Consider the following 26,957-nt stretch of genomic DNA (forward strand, 5'->3'; position numbering starts at 1 on the left):
AAAGTAACAAAGGACTTTTCCATGATTACACAGAAATTTTGTATCTATGATAATTTAAATATGCTCAAGTAAAGTAGCAATGTTGTTTTTCTTTATTTATATATTGCAGTGACCTTTGCTGAAGTAATATTGATCCAGTGGAAATAAATATAATAAGAAATTGGAGATAATTCGGACAGTAACTAGACAGATATAAGTATTATGAAAACCATTAAATGTAGATTAAGCAATAAAAAGGTTGAACCCAGCTGGTATGATTAAAATAAATTAGCTTTAAATAGACAAGGATATGCGCAAAATTTCTTATTTGCTCCTTTTTCTCAAGGCAGAGAGAATTGAACAACAGTTAAACAGGAGAGGCCCTTGCACTTCTTCCAGTAATGAGCTGTAAAATTTTTCCGGTGTCAGACTCTTTCCTGTTCTTTGTCTACATCAATTCAAGATACTTACAAACGAAAGCATGTAATATTGAATATGGTCTAGACTGAACTTCAAAGGCTCCAGATCTTCTGACTTAAATCAACAAAAAATTCTAACTGGAATCAATAGAGTGGATCTTGTAAATGAAGTGGAGAATGGCAGCCCTCTTGGCCACAGCAACCATGGAAGAAATTGAGATTAAAATCTCTGTTGACAAGAGGAAAAGTGCCAGTAAAACCTCAACTCTGGACATAAGGAGAGATGACTTCAAGTTGCTCAGGAAATTAGTAAGTAAGGTCCCCTGGGAAAATGTTTTTGCAGGTGGTGGGGTTCATCAGTGCTAGTCACCTTTTAAACACCTCATAAGAGCACAGGAGCAGACAATTCCCAAATGTCAGAAGTCAAGCAGGCGAGACAGGAGGCTGGCTTGGCTGAACAGGGATCTCCTCTTGGAAATAAAGCAAAAAAGGCAGGTGTATGCCCAGTGGAAGCAAGATCAGGTGACATGTGAAGAATCCAGATATGCTGTTTGCATCTCCAGGGAGAAAATTCGTAGGGCCAAAGCTCAGCTGGAGCTAAAGCTGGCCAGAACTGTGGGGTACAATAAAAAGAGTATTTTCAAATATGTTAATAGCAGTAGGCAGTGTAAAAATAACATTGGCCCATTACAGGATGAGGATGGTCAGCTCACACTCAAGGACAGAGACAAGACAGGGGAGTCCAATTCATTCTTTGCCTCCATCTTCAACATGGATGATGGACCAAGGGGCTCTCAGTGCCCTGAGCTGTAGGACCATGATTGCAAGAATGATCAACTTCCAGTCAACTGTGAAATTGTGTGGAAATTGCTGCTCCAGCTGTATCCCTACAAATCTATGGGGCCTGATGGGATTCATCCAAGAATCCTCAAAGAGCTGGCTGATGTCATCACAAAGCCTCTCTCGAAGATTTTTGGGTCATCTTGGGAATCCAGAGAGGTCCCAGCTGACTGGAAGCTGGCAAATATGGTCCTGGTTTTCAAGAAGGGAAGAAGGAGAAACTACAGGCCTGTCAGTCTCACTTCAGTGCCTGGTAAAATTATGGAGAAGATTATTCTGGGAAGTATTAAAAAACACCTGAAAGACAACACTGTTTTTGGTCACAGCCAACATAGCTTCGTGAGAGGCAATTCCTGCTTATCAAACCTGATTTCATTTTATGACAAGTTAACTCACCTAGCTGATCAAGGGAAGCCAGCTGAAGTAGTCATTTTGGATTTAAGTAAAGCTTTTGACACGGTCTCTCACAGAATCCTTCCTAACAAAATGTCCAGCACAGAGCTGGATAAACACATCATGGGATGGGTGAGTAACTGGCTCATGGGTCGGGCACAAGGGGCACAAAGGGTTACAGTGAATGGGGTGACATCAGACTGGTGGCCTGTCACTAGTGGGGTCCACAGGGCTCGCTTTGATGCCATGTGTTCTTCAACATCTTCATGAACAACTTGAATGCAGGACTGGAAGGGATACTAAGCAAGTTCACAGACAATTCAAAACTGTTGACTCCCTCAAAGACAGAGAGGCCCTGCAGAGAGACCTTAACAAACCAGAGGGCTGGGCAATCACCATGAGTAAGAAGTTGAACAAGGGAAAGTGCTGAATTCTGCATCTGTGATGGGACAACCCTGGATGCACATACAGACTGGGGAAGGATATGCTGGAAAACAGTGACACAGAAAGGGACCTGGGGGTCCTGGTCAGTGAGTCAGGAGTGCCCTGTCAGCCAGGAGGGTCAGCCGTGTTCTGGGGTGCATCAGGCCCAGCATCACCAGCTGGGCAAGGGAGGGGATTGTCCCACTCTGCTCTGCATTGGGGTGGCCTCACCTTGAATATTGTGTGCAGGTTTGGGCACCACAGTATAAGAAAGATTTTAAACTACTGGAGAGCATGCAAAGGAGGGCAATGAAGATGGTGAAGCATCTAGAGAGGAAGCCATATGATGAGGAGTTGAGGTCACTCGGTCTGTTCAGCCAGGAGAAGGGCAAGGGGAGACGTCATAGCTGTCTACAGGTTCCTCGTGAGGGGAAGAGGAGGGGCAGGCACTGATCTCTTTCCTGTGATGATCAGTGACAGGACCCAAGGGAACGGCCTGAAATTGTTTCAGAGGAGGTTTAGGTTGGATATTAGAAAGAGGTTCTTCACCCAGAGGGTGTTTGGGCACTGGAACAGTTCCCCAGATAAGTGGTCACAGCACTAAGCCTGACAGAGTTCAACAAGCTTTTGGACAATGCCCTTAGGTACATGGTGTGACTCTTGGGGTGTCCTGTGCTCGGCCAGGAGTTGGACTATTGATGATCCATGTGGGCTCCTTCCAAACCAGCAAATTCTGTGATTCTCTAAAATGCTTGTCCCTACCAGCACATGAACTTAGTGCACTTGTTGTACTCTTCCTGTCACATTTTCCAGCAAAGCAGTATATCAACATGTTAAAAAAAAGACTTGGTTCAAACAATAGATGTTTGGACATTTCTGCATGCTTTTAGTATACTGCCCTGACATATTCTTCACTGAGGCATCTTAAAACAAAAAGGGTAGCTTCCTTCAAACACAGATACCTGTATTTATACTCTATTGCTTGGGTTCCACCAGCACTGATGTAATTCCTTAAATGTCTGTAACTTAGCATTAATTTCAGGCTAAATTTCTGGAAGTTTTCAATAGGCATATACCAGTCAAGATAAATTGGGGTGATGGTACTCCCTTAGTGAGCAGCTTTCTGAGTAAATTTATTCATAGTAAGAGATAATGTCTGGACCAAGGTCAGGAAATCTACATCTCCACAGGAAAAGCTGTGTGCAGACACTTGAGGAAATAATTATATCTGAATTTTTTAAAAAAACCCAAATGGACTGAGGGCAATAATTATTTCAATTCTTTAACTCTAGAGAATTATTGTAGGCCCAGATAATGCTGGAAACTCATTAAAGGCCTAAAGGATTTCAATCCCATCTGAATTTCTATTGGAAAATAACAACAGTGATGTTTTGGCAAATATGCCCTGGAGTTCACTAGTCTATACATACTAAATCCAAGATTATTATAACTATGTGAGCAGAAAGGTAAAAACTGCCAATAAACCAAACAGAAATGTGGGTTCCAACCAGCAGGGCCTGCCTAAGCAGGCAGAGGAGAGCATGGAGTTGAAACACATGGATTCAGTGAGCATGGATCATATAATGACTTCATTTTACGTATGTGCTCACACAATGCATTTAATACAAAAGGATTTCTGAATGCTTACAAAAGGCAGAGTTTTCCTTGTCAGTTTGCACAGGACCCAGGAGCTATGGTCACCAGGATTCCTAAGGAGAGCAGAAGGGCTTTGCAGGGCTCCCTGCATGTCTGAGGAAGAACATTCTTCTGCTGCATGTTTTCTCTTGCAAGCCAACATACAAAACCTCAAAAGAGAGCCTAGGAGGATTTGGTTTTGAAGCATTTTCAGGGCCATAACTATAAAGAAACTGACATGCAGCCAGTAGAAGTACAGCTCTAATTTGTAAGGGAAGTAATCAGTACAAATTAAGAGCAGATAAAAAGAAATTACCATCATAAGGGAGAAGGCAGAAATGAAGGAATGAAAATTCCTGGAATGTCTCCAACAGAGTTTGGTTCTCATGTTACTTTGCTTATTAGAGACAATTAGGACAGATTTGTCTGTTGCTAAGAGTCCTTTAGATTAGATTAGAAGACTAAAAAGTTTTAATGTGTTGGCCTTTTTCTGCCCTTGGGGAAAAAATCCGAACCCATAGGAATGCTAATGAGGGGTAGAGTCTCCAAAAGATTTAAAATTAGTTTTTTACTTTCTGTCCACTCCCCTCTACTTTTCCTCTTAATTTCTCCAGTGTTTTTGCATGTCTACCTGTACAATTTCACCTGGGAGACTGGAAGGAAGTCTATGAGAAATCATGAATTCTCATGAGATGCCATTAAGTGCTTGATTTCTGATAATATTTATACCTCTGTTTGCAACAGAAGATGAAAGTAGGTAGTTTGTAAAGGAAGTAGAAATAAGGCCCTTTTAACAACAACTAAATCATGTTGACTGCCCTGTTACACCCACACATCATTAAATGTTCTCAAAAGCTGTAATCTGCAATGACAAAGACGGAAAATGGACCATTCACTTGAAGAATTGAAGCAGACAACTTCTTTTGACAATGTTTTCTTGACAGTCTGTTAAATTAGCAACAGCAGATCAGTATCAAAGATATAGGCAGCTGTCCTGCTTTTGCTTCACATAATAAAATTTCCTGCAAGGACTGAAGAGACCAAGGGTTTGTCAACACCCAGGCATTAGCCATGGCAGAAAACGTTGTCTAAAGGGCAAGTTACAAGTCTTCAGATGTCCTTAGTCTCAAGAGTGGAAGCCAGGAGTCTGCAACTGGGGGAAAGTACAGTTTTATGGAAAAGTGGAGTCCAAGAATTGTCAGAATTAGATGAAAGGTCTTCCTAATGTAGCAAGAACACCTTGAAATGAATATGAGCTCAGATTAACAACCAGCAGTATAGCAGAGCCAGGTCTGAAGTTATGAGCTGTAGCTATTCAATGCCAGCAGAGACCAGGCAAGGGAATTCTTCATCAGCTGTAAATTCTGCATGCAGAGGCATTAGTGAGGAACGAATCTCTGCAGTAGCTTAGCCAGGACAAAAACAAGGGATGGCAAGGACTTCTGCATCAGCAAAATTATGATGTTCTCTTGCAATGTTACTAAATTTAAGCATGGTAAAGAAGGAGAGAAAATAGAGCTCCGGTGTTGTACTAAGAGCAACAATGAAGTCTTGTCTCGCCCTACTCCAAGGCGTTTTACATTTCTTTGCAATCTCTTAGACGGTATTTTGATATCGGGCTAATGTGGAAAAGATGTTTATAGTTTAACAATGATATATTATTGTCATAGGTTAGCAAGCATAGTCCCGGAAGGGACGTCCTTGCTAAGGGGTGCTTACAGTTTCCTCTGGGAACTGATAGAACCTATCAGCTGGCCAGTTTGAATATGGACAATTCTCTAAGCCACTTAAAGTTGTGATCACCTCTGTGATCCACATTTAAGAATAGGCAAACTCCCCCTCCAAGCTCTCTCTCGTTTCCGGCGCTGGCACAGGTGGCTGCAGGCCCTGTGTGGGGGCCAGCGGGCCCGGCCAGGCCCTGCTTGGGCCAGGCCGGGCCGGGCCACGGCCATCCTGAAGCCATGGACCTGTTCCAGCCGTGGAACACCCCCCACTGCCTTGCCGTGGGCAGCCGGAGCGGCTCGGCTCTCCCCCCTCTCCACTGCGATAAGAAAATTCAACATTCCAGCTGCAAAGCTGCAAGGCCGAGGTGAGATTAACCCTTTTTATTGCTGTGAAGAGCTGAAAACCTGAGGGAAGAGAGAGAGGAGATGCTTAAAGCTGAAATTCTCTTGTGAAGCTATGATATATCAGAGTATCCTGTTGTAATTTCATGAAGATATGGGGGGTGGAGTGTTCAACTCGTGAGCAAAAGCACCTGCACTGAGATAGGCAGATGCTGACGCAGCTGTAATTTCATGAGAAGTTTGGACAGGGAGAGATGAACCAGATGAGGACTTTTGCTCCAAACGGGAAAGGAGAAAACCTCAGTTCCTAGAGATGCTCCCAGAGATAGTCCTAAAGATGAAGATGATGAAGACCCTTTGCTCCCAGGGAAGGAGAAGGGCCTCTGTTTTTTGTTTCTGAACAGCTCAACCTTAAAATTGTACCCCAAAAAACTTTCAAGAGTGGACCCTCGAAAGCAGTTGCGGGAAAAGCTGCAAGTCGGGGGAAAGGACTCACACGCAGGCAGAGAGACTCCTCTTCTTAAATGGACTGAACAATATTTGGAAGTGGGCGGCTGTCTCGTTGTGATAATGTTTTCATAGCATGAGCAAGAAGAGACTTCTCTTTCTAAATGGACTGAACAAGGTTATTATGGAAGTGGTAAACAGACTGAACATCTTAAGGGTTGTCTTTTCACATTGTCAGTGGGAGAAGGGAGGAAGGTGGGGGGAGGAGGAGAGTTCTGAAGGTGGTATAATTTTTTTTCTTCTTTTAGGTCTGTTAATAAACTTCTTTATATTCTTTCAAGTTTGGTGCCTGCTTTGCATTTCTCCTAATTCTTATCTCACAGCAGATAAACAGTAATGAGTATTTTGGACCAAACCACTACACTAATCTTAATATAGTGAAAAACTGACAGTCACCAAGACTCCTGGCCTCACTGCAGTGGCAGCTTCACCAACACAGTTCAGTGTTCCAGCAGAAAGTTGTCTGTCTGACACCAGCCCATTCCTCAGAGCTGCCCAGCTGTGCTTGTCCTGCCCTGTTTGAGGCTTCCTGTACTCTGCAGGCTCCAGAGTTCAGCGAGGCATCAGGCTTCACTGAATCACACAACATCCAGGGGGAGAGACCTTTCTGTGTGCATCCAGGATATTTTCCTGGGTTATATAGGCAAAACATGACCATTTTGTACTTAGCTACAGATAATCCAGGCTCAGACTTGGCTGTCTTCCTCTGAAAGCATAAATTCCATCCAACTAATTTACTAAAGCTTTGTGAAATAATATGGACTGACATCACCATGTCTGTCCTTAAGGAGTTCTGCAAGATCAGGATTTTACCAGAACAATCAACAAATAGCTTTACATTCTTTCTATCCATCCCACAAGCTACAGGAATTATTTTTGCTCTTTTGAAAGCATGCAGTAGCTTTGTTCAGTTTCTTATAACAAAATGCATTTTTTCCTCTTCTATCTGTTTTTTGTCACTTGGTGGGTTTGGTTTTTTTATAGACACAAGTAAGCATCACTGAAAGGCTTGTATAGAGCACAAACACAAGAGGAAGCTATATATTGTTTGGGATTTTTCATGTCTTCAGGTTTACTCAGTCTGCCTTGGTCTGCTCTTCTAGAGAGCATTTTGAGAGCTGTCTGTGCAACTGATGAGACTCATGCATCTCTTCTGGCTTCCAGTCTGAAGTATCTGTGAAATTCTGATAAAATGACTTTGTTGTCATATGATATCAGCATACTCACAGGAGGGAGAGATAAAGTATGAGGTAGGAAAAATCAAAATTGGTATTTTCAGATGAAGGACTGAGTCCTGGTTCCAATCTTGTCTGTTGCAGCCTTGTCAGTTGGCGTGAAGGAACAGAGGAAATATCCTAAAATCTGCTTGCCAGGGCTATCCCAAGTTGCAGTCTCCAGATGCATTGCACAGCGATACGTCATATACATTTTCTGAGCCCTCCTCTAGGCCCAGGTTGGCAGCTGGGGTATAATGCCTTCATTTGTTCTCTCAGGAAAACTTTTACAGCTACTGTCACCTTTACATGTCATTTAAAACTGAACAAGATTTTAGCTATGGGACAATTTACAGCTTAGTCACCAATATGAAAGCAACATTAAAAGATGGTGACAATCTCACAGAATTAGGTCTATGATTACATTTGAAGTTTTTAATCCCTCTGCTGTTACTGAATATTTCTGATCCTTTGTGAAGTTGAAAAGGAGATAATACCAATGCACTTTTATGCCCTCTTTCATGGTTGTTTTTTAGCAACACGAAAACTGTAAAGAAAAAAAACCCACATAGTGAGAAATACTAAATATAACTAAAAATAGATGAAGATACTGTTTTAGCTTCTACAGAGTTGACAGTGCATGTTGGATAGCTGTGCGTATTTCTGTACATAACTGAATCTAATCTAATACAGCAAATACGTCTAGTTGCAGAACAAATCCTGCTGTCCTAATAACATACACAGGTACTAATAGAGTTTCCACTTGTGAAATTACTTTTTCAAAAAGCATATGGTTCAATTTGGCTCAACAGCTTTTATTCCTTGTGTCAGCAATTTGCTGGATACGTTATTATTAGTTATAATTTATTTATTATCTCCCTCAAAAATTCCCTACAATATTTTTTGAACTCTGCCATTACATCTAGAAACACCACTGAGCCTAGCAATTGACAACACTGTGTCATAATAAGTTGGATGTATGCTGCCTGTGGTTTTTAATATATCAGCAATGTCATTATTTTGTCTTATAGCTTAAAGGGAAAATTAGTCTGTTTGCTAAATCACAAAGCACGTATCCTTATGCAGACAATACATTTTATTCAAAAGTACACATAGAAATTATAATAGAAGAGTATTCAAATTGCAATGTCTAATCGGAAAATGTTAGGAGCTGCCAGAATTAAGCTGTCCAAACTGAGAAATGATTTGGCAGGAAAAGGTCCTGTGTCCTGGTCTAATCTGATGCTTACACACCGGAAAGCAAATTATAATTTCTTTTCTTGAAGCTTTCTGCTCTGCTTGTTCTGTACCCTGGACACGTTTCACGATCACATAGTTAAAGACTGAATAATAATTTGAACTTTTTTTATAATGGATGTATTTTGCATTTTGCTTGTGCTACTTGCCAAGACTGATTCCTTTCCTTGGTGGTTTTTTTGGTTGTTTTTTTTTTTGGGGGGGTGGGGAGAGCCAGTTGTTTTTCTGTTTGGTTTTGTTGGTTTGGGTTTTTTCTGGGGGGGTTAGGAAAAAGCTTCCTACATTAAAATGACCACACCCACAACAGCTGTAATAATTGCTCAAACTAAAGACTAATTAACAGTACTCAGAGCTGACTATTTTCTATGAGTTCTTTTCTATGCCTCTGTGGACAGTGTCCTGAAGGAACTGACTGAAAGCCAGCCTGCTTTCCCTCCAGAAACACAACATCTGTGTGGGAATACTGCTAACCTCTCTTTTGCTCAGCTACCCAGAGTAGTTCAGAAGCTGCCTGCACACAAGGGTGCAATATGTGCCTTGTGGACACCTCCTGACCCCTGAGAACCCGGAAGAGGGAGATGATCTATGTGTCCGGGCAGTGGGATGCACAGCTGCGACAGAGCCAGATGGTAAATCTCGGGAATCAGGAATTTTGTGTTGAACTTTAGGCTTTGAGGGAAGCAGTTTGAGTGTTACAGGCAGCAAATCATGTGCATATACTTGCTGTGATGTCTAACTGTGGTATAGGGCCATTAATGGAAAATTGGTAGAATCGTTAATAACGAAGCAGAAAAGCCACGAGTCTCTCGTGACTGTGTTTTATATATCATGTACATTTGAAACAGGCAGGTTGTGTTTGAGTTATTGTAAAACTTGGAACTGGGATTCCTGGTCCCTCCCAGCACCCAGATCTCCCTGCACTTTCAGAAGACTGCAGCAAAAGGGGAAGCTAACCTTGTCAGCCAAGGAAAAGATTGAGCAGGTGGAAGGGAGCTGGTTCTCACTGCAACAGCACCAAAACCCCTTCCTCAATGCCTCACAACCTTAAAGCTCTTGTTATAAAAAGGTAACATTTTACATATTTTGCAAATCAATCATAACTATAATGTGTGAAGAAAACAGAGCTGCTATGTGCTGAAACTGATCTCAGTGTGACTCTGAGCTGGGAAAGAGCCTGCTGCAGCTGTTCCACTGCATTAGAGCCATCAGCTTCACCTCATTAGGAGAAGCGTTCACCTTCCTATGAGATCCCTGCTGCATAACCTCCTGCCCTGCCACCGAGACAGACACGGTATGAGCAGTGGCACTTAACCCCTTGTGTTCCCAGCTGCACTCAAATGCAGGGAAGAGAAAGCTGCAGGAATAGCTAGAACAGCTTCTTGGCACTACCCGTGTCTGGGGACAAGAAAACTATACACAAATATTCATGATGCCACTATGTGCCTCACTTTCTGACAAGACCTGAATCCTGTGGAGCACCATGTGGTGCAGCAGCAAGCACTGAGCAGTCACCATGGCAGAGACAGTGTACTAAGAAAATGACAGTGTAAAAGAAAGAACAAATTTAATTGTTTAGTCACCTCAGAGCAGAATAACATAGCAAAATTTCCTCTTAGACTAAAATGTTTTGTATTTTGTGAGGGAAACAGGAGAGTATGCAATGCCTCCTTATATTTAATTAGATAATTTAAGTAGATATAATTTTCATCAGTCTCATTTGATTTTCTTTATTGCAGAGAGGTTTTGATAGCAATTTTCCTTTCCAAACGTAAAAACATAGTTTGTGTATAGTATTGTCATAAGGTGTACGAATCGCTCTGAACTTTAAAACATTCTACTTGGAAATCTTCAAGAATTGCACTCAGAAACATGTGTCCCTGACTTTTCATAGAGCTGGGTTCTGATGTAACCCTCAGGACTGTTAAAAACCACAACTTGTGTCCTTAAATTCCTGGAGATTGTATGAAGTAAGGCTGAATTACAACAAAGGTACAATCCTATTTTATGGAATAGGCGGTGGGTGGTTGGGTGGGAGATTTTGTGGGGTTTTTATTATATTTTTAAAACATTATTTGGTGTCTTTTATAAACTTTATTAGGCTAGAGTTTACAGACTGGTAGAACTGCCTTTACTCTCAATTGCTTTATTATTTTTAGGACTTCTGTGGGAAAAGACTAATATAATCTGGGCCTGGCTCTTCTTTCATGTTATGTAAGCTTCGCTAAGGAGCAATCTCCCAGACTCCAAAGTTGCTCTGTTAAGGAAATGAGAGTCTTCAAAAGACTCTGAGTTCCCTGGTGTTCAGTTCATTCGCTGCTTTTGAACATGAACATGTTTCAACACAAAAAACATATGTTCTTGTGTTCTCTCCTTACAAAAGGGCAGAGAAGGAGGGTTGTGGAGGAAATCAGATGATGGATTTCTTCAGGCTCTTTCATCTTTGAGTACGTACCACACACGTGAAGTCTGAGAGCAACAAAGGTAGAGCCATGTCCTCCTTCTCCACAGGGCATTACTGGAGCTTTGATCCCTTGCCCATAACTGTCTGGAACTGGGAACCACACCTCACTACAACTCTTTGCTGCTGTAAACACAGCAGGAAATCTTGTTCCTATTGCCAAGATGACCCCTTTTAAGGAATGAGAGTGCCATTGGAAAAGGGAGTACTGTAGGCTGCAAGAATACATGGCACTATTACTGGGAGACAATGGGCCCAAATGCAGAGAGAACATAAGACTGAGCTTCACCAGGTGCATAATTTCTACAAAGCATTTTTCAAACTATGTAGAAGGGTGAAGTAGTAGTCTGCCTATGTATATCTTGTGGGGTGGTGAAAATAAATGTGTATTTCAATCCATGATTTAGAAGGAAAAGCTAAAGGAAATTCTGACACTGCGAGAAAGAGAAGCAGTTGCAAGGAATCTTATCAGATGCAAAATCTTATTATATAATTTTTTATTTAAGCTCTTTTTATTTTAGGTCTTTTTCTAATGGTCATAAATTGTTTACATCCTCAGGTCTGTGCTTTCAGAAAGAAACATGCTTCCTTCTCACTTATGTCATGAGAATGGACAGTGAAGCGGAAATCTGGTGGCTGCTGGCTCTGATTCCAGAGAATAAAATGTTGGATGAATTTGGTACAGACTTCTCTGAGCTCTGAGACTGGTTCTGTTGCCAGTAATCAGTCAGAGAAAATCAGGAGCAAAGCCCAACTCAAACATGGGACTTATTTGTAGGATAACTTGTACTTTCTAATTGCTTTCTGTTCCTCTCATTTAATGATGTTATGAAAATCAGACAATATCCAAAAGCACTTTCCACAGTGAAGCAGTGTCTTGTAAGGTGGAGCAAATCAGAAACCACAAGAGGTAGTCAAGCATGAACTTGGGAATGAAGACTACATCTTCATGCATGTTTTTATCTGGACCAGCAGGATAGAGATGCTCCAGGTTAAATCCATTTGCAAACATTTTGTGGTATGCAATAGATCGAATTCAACCCAAACTGTATATTCACTTCCGTATGTCATGTTTCCCATGCTTAACAGGTTACTTAATTTACTTCGTATCCAAGCCAGGTCATTAAGACAGCTTTGATAATGCAGGTAGAGGGAATTTTTATTTTTTTTTCTAGACCAATATAAAACTCCAGAACAGCACTGACCAAAAATACTGCAGCCTCAACACCAGATGATTTATTCTTTTGGGGCCAAATTGCACACTAATGTGGATACTGTGACTGAGACACCAGCAGCCTTCTCTCACACAGATCTTAGCAGCAGAATTTGATGCTACTAATGTTTATATCCCCATTCTTACACAATTTTTTCCATCATCGTGGCTAATGAAATAGACCATTCTTGACAGCAAAAATGCATGTGAACATGTTGGAAAAGAGTGTATGCACTTTATACTACATGACAGGATACAGAACAAGGTGACTTTTTTGGAAACTGAATTTCAAAGGATGTGGGAATAACACAGACCATCTGTGCAGTCACTTCATTTTCTGTTGAAAACATGGAAGTTACAAACAGGAAAGAATTATCTGGCCCAGCATGTCTGCTTTTTTTGGTGTACCTTAATCCCACTTTCCTGTCTTTTCACTCTATGACTTGACCCCTTTTGTGCTGAAGAAGGAAATATGAGGCTCTCTTGAACTCATTTACACTTCTCAGCCTCAGTCTTCTGATCAATTATTTATGCCATATATTCAGAGCTCTTTCAGTGTAACACCTCCTGAGTTTACTTGGTGTAGTTTATGTTTCCACCAGATTTTGTCTTTTTAATATGAGCAATTTGCAAATTAAAAAGGGTGGAATTTACATATATAAAACTTTCCATAGCAAGCAACGCCATGATGACTTTTTTTTATTAAAGCAGGGAATGTAGTTACAGTGATAATGTGGAATCTTAACAACAATTATTTTTTTTCAAAGAAGGGAAATTAAGAACTAGAAATAGAAAATGCTGACATTTTTACAAATTCAAAATATTTCCTGAATCACCATGTATCAAAGTCATCTTGAGGAAATTTATATTTCTAAAAATCAGGTGTCTAAGTTGGGCTCACCATGATGCGTCCCTTGGCTAATGAACAGAACTGTTTACAGGACCCATTGCAGACTTAGTTTACTAGGAAATGAATTGCCCTGTAGGTGCTTATGTGCCTCCATTGCTTGCTAACGAAACCTGTGGATTCTTATTCAGAGTGAAACACCAAATTCTAGATGATTTAATTAGAGCTAATGAATTCCACACCATGTGTCTACTGCTCCACAAAAACTATAAGGTAATTAGAAATAATAGGATTCAGAGATGTAGGTTTTCATTGTGACTCCCAATTCATTACCTTATCCACTGGACCACTAAGCCAGAAAATGTCACTGCTGTAAAAGCAACAGCAACTGAAGAAGCTTCAGTTTCAGTTTCATTAAATATTACTGAAGAAATCAGGCGTGTCCCTTCTCCCTCCTGGGTAACATGGGGAATCTAAAGCCGAAGATCTGTAGCCACTGACTGAGAAATGTGGCTCACAAGAAGACCAAACAGCTCTTAGGTCATAAATATTTTGAGGCCACTGCAAAAAGAAGCTATGTCAGAAAATTCTACCACTGCTTGAGGTGCTGAGATGTGGAGCTCTGTGTGGGATGAAGAGAAGAATGTAAAACTCAGGGCAAAGCATGACTTTCAGCAGAGGATGTGGAAGGCAGGAAAAGCAAGACAGACTGTTCTTCTCTATATACTGATGTAGTCTTGGACCCAAAATTACATTGCAAAGTAAGAACTGTTCAAATACCACTCACATAATGAGTAGAGTCATTGCCCTTTCTTCCTGGTAGTGAGCCCCTAGATGTAGAAGGGAAGCTGGAGGAAAAGAAGTATTTTTGCAGTCACATAAAGAATTGAGTCTTCTTAGGTTTATATAGAATATTTTGTTCAAACATTTCTGCATTTGTAATTTTCTTTCCTTAACATTATTCTGTTAGTCCTACTACTAAGTTTGCTGTTTTATGACTGTATTTTGGGAAACATTTGATAGAGAAAACCCTTCCATGACCATTGGGGAAAGACTTTTTACACGGGAAGCTAGTGAAAAGGTAATGGTATTAAGAAGGAAGTGGGTAGGTTTAGGTTAGACATTAGGAAGAAATTCTTTGCTGTGAGGATGGTGAGGCACCAGGAGAGCTTGCCCAGAAAAGCTGTGGATTCCCCATCCCTGGAAGTGTTCAAGGCCAGGTTAGATGGGACTTTGAGCAACCTGGTCTAATAGAATGTGTCATTGTCCATGGCAGGGCTTGGGACTGGATGATCTTTAAGATCACTTGTGACCCAAACCATTCTATGATTCCATGATTTTATGATTTCCACTGAATCGAGTAACTTTGTTTTTGCAAAGGATTTATAAATGTACTTACTGCGACACCACAGACTTATGGATGCATGGAATATCATGTACCTCCACTCTCCCAGGAGAATGATCGCTTCATTTATAATGAGAGGTTGGGAGGCTGGATGTAATGCAGTTGATGATTGTTGCTGGGCTCCCTCTCAGTCAAAATGGTGAAACACCCCACTAGGTCAGGATGCAGCTTTGTCTCAGTCTAGTTCTGCTTTTTCATTGCATTTTCCAGAGTTGTTTTCTGAGAAGAACTTTGTCCTCTCACCCTGCTTGGCACAGTAGCCTAGAGAGGCACTAGCACACCATATCATTCTCAGGTGTGTGATTCAACTCTGCTCTGCAACATCATTTAGGTCCAGAATAGGCAGAAATTAAACACTGCTGGAGAAATATTTCCAGGACTTGCTCAAAATTTATGCAAGTAATGTACTATAAAATATGTATTTTAATATTTGGTCTATTTACCACTTAGGCCAAGAAACATACAAAAAAAAAGAGACTCATTTAAACCCCTGTAGTTTGCCAAAATACCAGACTTATTTCATGTCCAAAGGTATAGATACCCTTGGGGAACTAGGTAAATGTACATAAATCAATATGAGAGGCCATTATTGCAGAGAAAACAGTGGTGAGAAACACTGGGCATACAACTGGGACAGTTCTTGGCAGATATTATATTTAATAACAATGCTCTCAGTAGAGAAATGTAAGTTTTAGGCCATTGGCCCTACACACTACATCTCACATAAGTGAAATATTATTAAACCAGATTTCTGTTTTATCAGACTGTAAAATTCATTCACACTGAGCATGCTTCCTTTCCTTGCTTGTGACTAGCTTTAGGTACATATGCCAGCACAGTCTCAGGGCCAATATTTAATGTGCCATTTTGATACCTTTATAGAGAGGAGAAACTAAATGTAATTTACATGAATTCGTAGTTCTACTGCAAGCTGTAAAAAGAAATAAAATATTCTGGGTTGTGTTTGATTTTTTTTATGGATATGTTTGCCAGATTGTAGCAAAGCATATGTGCTATGGAGGAGAAAAAAAATTCACAGCTTGAAAAAAGTCAGCATCTGACTGGGTTTTATTCCTGCCTCAAAAGTAAACAGTTTTCACAATTAACCCCACTGCTCTGTTTATACATCAACTAAAATGTGGAGAGTACACACAGTTGTTCTCACTAATTTGTGATAAGAAATAGTGACTTAAAAAAAATATGTTATGGTTTATGCATTACCAGGTCTTGAATTCAATAGGAAACATATGCAGAAACAGATTTGCAGTCTTTCTCTATGACAAAAGAGGTGGGAAGCCAAGGAATAAACACATTCAGACTTATATTGGAGTTCCCTCCTCTCTTTCTTGGTGTCCCTTGACAATACAGACCCACAAAAGAAATCACACTTCTAAGTTGCCTCTTCCACTTGATAGTAATCAGCAAATGTGCTGCAGGGTGGAGAAAGTCTGCAGAAAAAAATGTACATAAGATTTTTCACTACTACCTCATGGATGTAGAAACAAATGAGCCCTCACAGCATATCTTGACAGTCAATATGTTGTAATAGCCAAGAATTTGCAAACATTAATGACTTTTCTAGGAAATGCCCTGCCTACAACCCTTTGTCAAATATATATGGCTTTAGGTTTAATGTAACTCAAAGAACAGGCATTTAAGTGATTCTTTAACAGGGGATTCTGTATTTTTTGTTTTCATTTCAGAAGAAGGGAGAAATATATCATTTGTCTACTCTAATTAGGTGATTTCAAAGTATTGAAATTCACAGCTATTGTCTCTTAAAGAAGTGACCCTGATGCCATAAAATATATATATATAAGGCGTATATGTATATATAAGGTAACGTACAGGTAAGTACAGGTAATAATCCAGAATCTGGATATGTATTGTTGTGCATCTAAAGATAGATGCTCTTTAAATTTTTATTTTATTGCTCAATGTGAGATAATTTTCAAAAGTAAGACCCTGATGTACTCAGTGGTCATGAATATCAGACCAATAATTTGTCACTTAGGTGCTCTGAAGCTTAGATCAGGTTACATGTTTCTAAAAATGAGACTAATGGAAAAATTATAAAAGCCACCTGGAAAGTCTAAAGTAGGAAGACGGAGAGTTTTATGTAGACATATGTTGTTACTTCCACAAAACCGAATCTTGTAATCTCTAGAACTTCATCATTTGGTTTTTATTAACCTCACAGAAGTGAGGCTTATTTAGCAGTAAATAATGATTTACTGGCTAGTTCTACTGTCCCAGTCTTCAATACATGTACACACAATGTTGTCCTCTGCGAAGCTGTAATTTGCTACATACAGTATCTGAGAAACTATCCAGCTTTTCCTTTCAGATTAGCTGAGTCTGAATAGAAATAATCATGGAGTGACAACTATGGATAAAGCATGCTTTTCCCATGGTTTTTCTCTCACCTCAAGCAATGCAGCCAAAGTTCCGAGCCAGCATGAGGCTCTGGCATGAGCCAGATTGCTCACCTTGCACAGAGGTCATGCCCTGGAAAGCTGGAGTGAAGTAGAAGAAGATAAGTTCAATAATATTTTTAGTTCAACTCTAACAGTTAAGAGATCCACTGTGAATTAAATTCTCCAGAAACACAGAGGAAAAGACAGCATTAATTGTAGTGATGAAGAGAGTGTTCCATCAAAAAGAAAATTAATCTGAAATTTCTCATAATAGCAGTTTCTGAAGTAATAGAAGTTTTTTATTGTTTTCAGTTAAGCTTAGGCAAAAGACACAATGCAGCTATTTCAGTCCCTGGAAAAGTACCAAAGACCACACAAAAGCAAAAAATGAGTGGCATGTTTTTAAACCAGGCTTCAGGAAGATGTAGATGTATAGAAGAGTTATTGGCAAAAGGAAAAAGCATCTAACAGTTTCAGGAACTGTCTCTGACAAGGCGTCTAACCAGGATCTAAACCCAAAACTTGGGTGAAGAATTTTTGAAGAGTAAAAGATAGACTTTGATAAAGAAATTAAAAATTGTTGATATGTGTGTCAGCACAGACTCTCTTTAAAGTAGGTTGATAGTGCTCTGATACACTGCACACAATTTAAAATGCAAGAGGCCTCAACAGGGCAGAGGCAGAAGGATCTGGGAAGTTCAGAGATGGCATCGAGAAAATCCTATCCAAATAGCTTAATGCACAAACCAAACTTTTGAGAAACAACGCAAAATAACATCACTTTGCTGTAACAAGTGAGGGGTCAAGTCAAGACAAAGGCATTGGCTGTGACATTGCTACCTTAGGAATAACCCATAGGAAAAGCAGGCAGTGTTGCAGGGAGTGGTAACTGATGTCTCAACCTAAAGCAAATCAAGAGCTCATAACTTTAAGTTGTAGGTCCTACACATGTAGCACAGTTCACAAAACAGGGTCCCAATATTATATTAAAAATAATGGGTAACAAAAAAAGAAACTAATTCACCCTAAAAAAAAAATTTATCAAAAGCACTATGTATTTGATTTTTTTTTTTCTATACCATCTAAAAAATGTAACATTTGAAAAGAGATTTTTGAAAGAGATACCAAGACTTCAGATATGCATTCCAGTGTCTGGGCAGGAAATAAAATTTGAAAGATAGAACATCAATATCAGTACAGTAAGAACCTTGTTTGAGCTCAGACGAAATCTGGACAGTGATTTCTAGATATAAAGTTGAATGGCAGACATGGCAGAAAATGCCTGAAGTGACTAGTCAGAGATGTTAGGGACAGTGCATTCTGAAACCTCAATATCACTGCAAGGGGTCTTTGTAACCCCTTGATCTTTGTGTAGAAAAACAGGTTTTAATGGCAAATAGTGGGAAAGAGCTCATGAAACTTAGGTGGAGGTAAAAGAAATGTAAGAGAAGGTCCAGAGATATTTTAGAGCGTCCTCAGAGGAACATTAGGAAAACTTTTATTTAATATGAAAAACTGTAGGCCAAGTTGAGAGAAAAAGCACATTTAGGGAATGAATTTGGAATAGATTAATTTATTTTGCCTATGGCAATTTTTTTCTGCACAATGATTCTAGTTTTTTACATGATGTTACTTAAAAAACCCCAAAAACCTAATGTATGCTTATGTACAGTGTATTAACTTTTCCCAGAGTGACAGTCTTTACATAATAGTGAAAATTTTCCAGTGGATTCAAGCAGTTTGCAATGAAGTACAGACTTTTAATATTGCACTTCAGAAAATGGCAACAGATAAAGGTTTTTGAATCAGATTCTAATAAAATATTCAGTTAAAATACATGTCCAGATGGCACATACCCCTGGTACTTAGCTTCAGTCAAAAGAAGTGCAACACTGCTGGACACTGATATCAGAATCATCAGGAGCTCCTGGCAGAAAAATAAAAGCAAAATAAAAAGAAAGTCAATGCAATTTGATGTCTCAAGTGCTTCTCAGCTCCAGAAAAAGATGAATGCCTATCAAGGATAGCAAATACAGCTTACAAACAACAGAGATGTTTCAAGATGTGACTCACATGCATTTGAGGTTGGCTCTTCTGGCAGAAACAGGTTATGGACCCACTTGCAAATCTCAGACAGTAGGAATATAAATGTCATTATGGGTATCATTTGCCCGGGAGTGTCTGAGATGGCAAAAGCTTCAGTGGGCAGAGAGAGATGGTCACCCATCCCAACTAGGATAACACATTCACTGTTTTCTGGTGGCAGAGGTACCTGTATTCCAGGGTAGATGTACCTGACATCACTTTCCTCAGAGTCTAACCAAACACCTTTAGGCAATGTTATCATATTAGTCACAAATGTTCGCAATGCTGTGTGGGACTAACAGTATTAATCCTTAAAAGTGGGCCATCTCACAGAATGAGATGCAGTAAAGAAAAAGACTTTCCATAAAAAATTTCTACTAGCAGCTTCTGCTAATAGAGGTACATTGTTGGTCCTTGCTTCAGCCATTTGAATTTCACTCTTTCTGACTTTTAATTTAAATAAACCCAGTCATCTGCTGCCCTTCGTTTACAGCAAGACCTTGTTAAGCATCTAGATAACAGCTCAGTAATAGATCCTTCTGTTAAATGTACTTTATATACACATGGGTAGGTCTCCTTCAAGTTTCCCAATTTAATTTACTCCACACTACAGTGATTCAATCTGATCCCCATTTAGTTACAGTGCTTGTCAGTGTACCATTGACAGTATTTCCATGTTTGTCAGAATTCTTGCTAATCTACTCACATGATGACTCACACATTTACTGAGGCTGCCTTTTCAATATGACTTGGTTGACACTACATTTGGTAATGCTTGAAAAAATTATAAGCTCTGCCCATTTTTCTGTAATTCAGACTGGATTTGTGGAGTGTTGTTCTTCTTTGCTTGTTCATCTTAATTCCTGAGGTATTTGGAAATTTTAGGATCATACATCTTTGTTATGGTGAAGTGTTATTCTTACTATACAAAAGCTGTGAAGAATCATTTGCACAACAGCTAGAATTGCTCATGTGTTTACCTTGGATCTATTACTTTTCGGTAAAAAATGAGTTGTTTACTAGAACTCATAAGTCATCATTTCTGATAAAAAAAATAGAATAGGTCCTGGTGGAACCATTAATTTAACCTTCACATTTAGTTTTTTCAAAGATTTGATATGTCTCAGCCTGTCACTAAAGCAGCACATGTGGATCTTGGAAGTGGCTTTGCTTCACCTGTCTTGTAATCTTCATTTGTCCTACAGCATATCCAGTCCACAAAAAACTGCTGCAATATTTATACAGCTCTCCAAATTCATGCAATCTATTTTCTGCAACTGTGCATGCAATTATGAAGTTCAAAGAGAGCACTAGTCTCACTAAAGAAATTTATTATTTTAAGAGGTGACAGTGATGTCCTTTTGGTAATTTTTTGCTGTCAGTAGATTACATGTAACACAGGAAATACATGGCTAAACTCTGATTCCTCCTGGGGTGTATGATCACAGAGACAAATCAAAAACCTCACTGTTAAGCAACATGTTTTGTTTGAATCCAGGATATGATGTATTGGTGTGAGTGGGAGGGGAGCAAAATCAAGGTAAAACTCAACAGCTGCGCCTCTGTCAACTCAGAACAACTGAATCAGGAAAAATGGAAATACTATGATCTGGGAAAGATGGCACATATGGTAAACACATGGTTAAAGACCATGAGGTGACGTTTTATCAGAGTTTCCTAAGCAGTTTTCAGAAAAAAATTTTCTCCTTTTGAATACCTTATTGTTCTTTCACCCTCATTGGGGTTGAGAAGGACAATTCAGAGACTGAATGGAGACATTGTTAGTCAAATTAGTAGCTGGCCATTCAGTAAGAATTTCCAAGATCTAAAAATATTTCAGGAAGTCAAAACCTGAAATTTCAAGCTGGGACAATTTAAATATTTTGTTACGAAGACGCATTACAAAATGTTGGAGGTTTTTTGTTTTGGTTTGGGCAGTTTTTTTGTATTTTAAAAGAATCTATACTGTGGAACAGCTACCCAAATTACTTATATCAAACTTTAAGACTTTTAAAATCTATAAGTATCAAAACTGGAGTGAATTTAGCAATTTTTGGCTTAATTTTTTTAAACTGTGTTTGGCTTTATGTATTTTCTAAGCACACTCTCAGATGATAAACAGAAAACTATGAATAAATAAATCATAAAGAAATAGGTCATCCAAAGCATTGCAAAATTAACATAACCCCCTACCTTGAACAAATTAGCAAAGCAATTGAAATCCTGAAGAATCCTAAGGCTCCTGGATCCAGTAGACACATTTAATTTTGCATAGATGAATCATATTTAAATATGGAGTTAATTACACAAATTCTTTAGCGACATATGGAAAGCTGAGTGGTAATTATAGTGCATTACTATCTACATCAGTAAAGGCAACCATTCAGATTTGGCAGCTACCTCTCACATCAGCATGCGTGGAGTCTGGCAGCCTGAGCAAACACAAAATCTCACCATTGGCTGCACAACTCCATCAGCTGTAAACTATGTAAGTGTTGTGTGATCTGAGGCACAATTAAAGTACAGCTGATGGCCTATTTGTACTTAGCAGCTGCAGGGCAAACAGCCCTGGATTCCTAATACTGTCCTCAGTACATGGGGGAAACCCTTAAATGATGTCAGAAGAACTGGTGTCTGGCTATTTTCACCTAATCTGTAATTCCAATCCAGTCCCTAATCTAAATCAATCATAAATGACATTCATTCAAGTGACCAAACACAGAACTCTGTGGTGTAGAATCAGTCAACATGGAACTGTTGGAGCAATTCCAGAGGAGGGCCACAAAATTGATAAGAGGACTGAAGAACCTCCCTTACAAAGACAGGCTGAAAAAGGTGGGGCTGTTTGTCCTGGAGAAGGTTTAGTGGACACCTCACAGCAAATTTCCAGCACCTGCAGGAGGCCTACCAGGAAGCTGGAGAGGGACTCTTCCTCAGAAACTGTAGTGATAGGACAAGGAGTAATGGGTAAAAATTGAAAGAGGACAAATTTAGGCTGGATATTAGGAAAAATTCTTTACTGTAAGGGTGGTGAGGCACTGGGACAGGCTGCCCAGGGAGGCTGTGGATGCCCCAACCCTGGTGGTGTTCAAGGCCAGGTTGGATGGGCCTTTGAGCAACCTGGTCTAGTGGGAGGTGTCCTTGCCCTTGGCTGGAGGCTGTTGGGACTAGATGGTCTTTAAGGTCCCTCCCAACCCTTAACATTCTATGATTCTATAAATATAGTTGTTGGGGGATAGAGTGATATCTACCTAACTTGCTCTAGACATCAGTTTTAACAATATGATGAATAATCTTCCAGCTTCACTGACTATGTTTACTAAGCAAAATGTTACTACTAAAGGGACATAAAATGTGCTTTTACAATGTGTATCTTTGGTCATCGCACACATATTTTTCTGTGCTTTTCCTGTTACCTGTGATATGAAAAAGAGTTGTGTGACAGTTTAACAGCTACCCCCTGTTAATGGGATCCCAACATGAGATCTCAGTTCTGGTACACAGATACACTTGTAGCTATCAGGAAAACTGATGAACTTAGCAGTTGCAACAGAAAACCGTTAGGTATGATCTGCTATGTGCCGAGGAATACTTTTAAAAGATCATACAAGGGGAAACATGCCATTGACTAAGGCAGGGAGTTTGGGGAACAGAGACACAAAACCATGATGACAGAAGAGCAAATCAAAGCTGCATACACTAAACTGCAGGAGGAATCAAGAAGTAAATTTGGCAGCATACTAATGCAAGCTATCAACTCATTTTGTCTACTGACAGTAAACTTTTGAAAGATGCCTATTCATCCAGTAGCTGACAGATGGCATTAACAGAGCTTGCACTTCTTTTGGATTTAGAAGCAAATCAGAATTCAACTTCAGACTGGATTAAACACTTTTAAAACATCTTGCTGTTGAGGCACATACAATACATTTGCTATCAATAATATATATATATATCCCAGAAAAGTTGCACCTGTAGTTTTTTGTATTTCCTATTGCATACTAGATGATAACATAACTTCGAGATTACAGTTATTCAGGAAAACTCACTGTAGCAACACCATGGTGTCACAGTCATACACCTAGAGCACCAAAATGCCAGTCATTGCTGCATGATCCACTAAGTAACAGAACACAGAATTAAAGGGAACATATGAAGACCTCTGCTTTAGAATATAAGCCTTAAAAAAGGTAATATAAAATGGGAATCAGTACTGGGGAAATGACAGCAGGTAGACCCCACAAGCACAGATAAGACAAACTCGAAGTAGCTGATATTGAAAATCCTAATGAAGGAAGAGTAGTGAAACTTGTTTTTCAGCTGGTAAGGAGCTCAAAGGAAACCAATCCCAGTAGCTTTTTTATGTTTTTCCTGTGTTTGCATGCTAGCTCAACAGAAGGTTAAGGGACTGATACAGTACAAACAGGAGTGAGTACAGATTAATCACTGTTAGGACAACACAAGGTGAAGAGCTTCAGTGATTGTATGTCAGGTTACAGACAAAATGACTATTATCTTGTAAAGGATTTTTTAACTTTTCCCAACTCACCCCTTTAGTGCATAGCCCATGTCACTCTATGCCCTTCTCTGAAAGCTTCGGGATCACCAGTGAAATTCCCACTGCAGGCTGCATAAAGCCATGTGTGTCCTTAACTGGATTTAGGTTGTCAGTCCAAATAAATTACCTAACAAAACATGTTAGATGTTGTAACAAATTCTGACCTGTTTCAATGACCTTATGTAAGATTTTCTGTTGTGTGTATCATACAACCTTTGATGTCTGCATGTTTTGTCATCAGTACAAAATCACAAAAAAAAAATTTCAGTAGGTTTACAAAGTTTTTATTGGGATGGACTGCACAAAGCATGAGCTGTCCCTTTCAAGAGAAAATAAGTAGGGAAAATATTACAAATGGGAAAAGTTTTCATCAACTTCAGAGGTCCCAGTGTCCTCTGATTACATATGTAGCTGATGAAGAAGAGACTCTTTTTTATTAATTGGCTATTTTTAGTCATATATTAAAGTCAGAGTTGCCCCACTGCCGCTAATTGCAACACATAACATAAATGGCAAGTTTGGGTTTCAATAAAGCCTATTTTTCCAGGGAGGGGGTACATATTTGAAAAATTTCTGACTTATTCTGTTTTGCTTTTGGATTCACAGCCTATATTGCTTGTTCTATAAGGAATATATTTTTCTATATGTGGACATTCCATGCTACAGATGGTTATTAATAACAAATCACTAATCCCTGGAGTTCAAGAAATATTTCAACCCAGCACATCCACTTTGCCCTTCAAAAACCACATTTTCTCTCAATAATAAACATCAAAATAACAGCATAATTGAATGAAATGCAAAGGAATTATTTATGTAATGGAGACATCTTGTTCTCATAAATTATTGAATAAGAAATAGCTGACAATCTGTTGAATTTTCCTAGGGCTGTGCTGAATTTCTCTTTATCAACTTGATATATGATTTATGAAAGCAGAAACATCAGGGTAAAAATGATAAAAGAACGTGGGTTGCATACTAATAAAGTAACTTCAGTGAAACCAATATTTAAAAGTTATAAATTAGGTCAAACTATTCTCAGTTTTGTTGTTGACATTCTTTATTTTCAGTGCTTCAGACATAAAATTGTAGGTATTTTTTTCTCCAAATTGGTACTAAAAAAACCCCAACCTCCCAAAAAGGAGAACTGCTAAAATTAAGCCTTTTTCTTTACTTTTTTGGTGGTTCAAGATGCCAAAGGGTTAGGCTTGTCACCTGCAAAGTTTTCCCTTTCACTTCTATTTCTCCTCAATTCCATCCACAGAAATGCTGTCTGTAAGTTATCACAGTAGTACTTTTGAGGCCCAAACAATGACCTGATAAAAAGTTCCAGCCTAAGCAAAACCAAATGCTGCCTTCAGAATACATGAACATTGGGACATCAGCATTTGGAACTGCTCAAAAAAAATGTAAACCACTACGGTATTAGAAGAGTAGTGAGACCTTTATAATATGATATATTTAATACTTGTAAACCCTCTTGGACTTTGTTTTTCAGAACACGGTATTTCACTGCATATTTTACCAATAACCTTCCATGTGTTTGCTTTTCTGGCTTGGGAGGAAGGTCCCTGCACTAATGCACAACATAAAATATTTTTTTTCAAGAATTCATACCAGAGTAATCCACAATCTTCATGATTTAAAAGCAAGTTCCAAAGAAATAAACAAAATCTCTCAGTTTTAGAGGAAACTTCAAATTTTATGAGTAGAACTTTGTGACCTCAGGCCAGCTAACATCTGCTGGCAAAAGTAAGTTGGAGGTGAGTGATACTGACTGGTCTTTTCAACAGTTATTTGTTCTTGCTGGACATCTATCTGCTACTCTGTGTTTCTATATATTACTGTAAGAGGAAATGTATTTTTTTTAAAGAGAAGTAATATACAAGGGTGAATGCCATGTGTGCTTTGAGGGTTGCAGAAGTGAGAAAACAAGCGAATAAGTGGCTCATCCTATTGTTCCCCTTACAGTGGGAGCTGGGTGGCAATGTTTTGGCTTAAGCTTTGTTAGAGTGGACACAACCCCAGCAAAGTGATGGGGGACTGGAGGGAGCAAAGGCTGATGAAGATGATGGATTCCCCAGGGGCTTTTATTTGAGAAAATCCCTGTGATTAATAACAAAAGCTCACAGCCTTGCTTCAGCTATGAACAATCACTTGCTATTAGATGATAGTAGAAAAGCAGGATATTTTTCTCCCATCCAGGCATTTTCAAGAGGTAGCATTTGTTTTTTACAGCTCTGAACTTTGCTACTTGCTGTGATACACTCTATCAGCAGATTTCAAAAACCACATGGTGCCCAAAGAAGATGTAGGGGCTCAGGAGGATGCAACTTATTGTCTTGTACCTCTCAAACGGCACCTGGGAGAACAAAAAAGTATTGATGCAGAATGGCACCAGAGAACTCATTTTTGCCTATCAAGAAAGGCAATAATCCCTTGGACATGAACCTGTATAAAAGGGGGCTTTTATTAATGGTACTTTAGCATTTCATAGAGGTGTTTGATCTGGACTCCTGTCACACACAAAACCAAAGTTCTGTGAGCAAGTTACTCTCAGTAGAAGTGTTTTGACTCTTCAGGTTTCTCTCTCTAAAGACCTGATGACCTTTTAATAGCCATAAATGATCTGAGGCGCCTTAAGGGGAAAACCAGAAGATATATGTTTCCAGTTGTTGGTAAAATGCCCTCCTTTGAACCTTTTTTTGCTCTATGGAGTATCTTGCTGAGCTTTTAATGCTTCTGGATTGCCTGTTCTGCAAGAAATAAAATGAATGGCCGAGGCATGATTCACTACAATTTTTCTGAACAAACTTTTGTGGTAACATTTTTGTGTAGAGAAATACAAATTAATAAAATAATTGCATGTGCTACTTACAACCTTACATTGCATTTACCACTGAATAATTTTGCAAAGGGGTGATAAACACTGGGGCACTTCGAAATTGCCCATGTTGTACAAGTTTGCCTGTACTGTGTGTAAAAATATATAACTTGGATTAAAGGACTCAAAGACACTCAGGCTTTAATTCATAACTGGATTACTACATTATAACTGTATTACTTTCTAATCAACAAATGAAAAAAGTAAATATTTAATGCTTTGAATATAGATTCTTTTTTTAGCAAGATAAACAATTAACTGAATGAATCAAAGTCCTGCACGCAATGCAGCAGCAGTGGGGTAAAGAGAAATAAGATTCTTTTGTATCAGCGGAGGGGAACTCTCACTTTCCTGTGC

At 39.2% G+C, this 26,957-nt stretch overlaps 1 long non-coding RNA gene across 1 annotated transcript in view; it reads right to left on the reverse strand.

Annotated features, from left to right (window-relative positions):
* Positions 1-23,778, reverse strand: part of LOC109144469 — a 48,945-nt gene extending 25,167 nt beyond the window's left edge. Inside the window, exons 1-2 of the long non-coding RNA XR_002045268.1 lie at positions 23,708-23,778; positions 18,930-19,000 (exon numbers count right to left, since the gene is read on the reverse strand). This is a non-coding gene — a long non-coding RNA (uncharacterized LOC109144469). The remainder of the gene's footprint in view (positions 1-18,929; positions 19,001-23,707) is intronic.
* Positions 23,779-26,957: the final 3,179 nt, after the last annotated feature.

This window comes from Corvus cornix, chromosome 2, assembly GCF_000738735.6.
Source record: "Corvus cornix cornix isolate S_Up_H32 chromosome 2, ASM73873v5, whole genome shotgun sequence".
NCBI classification, from domain to species: Eukaryota; Metazoa; Chordata; class Aves; order Passeriformes; family Corvidae; genus Corvus; species Corvus cornix.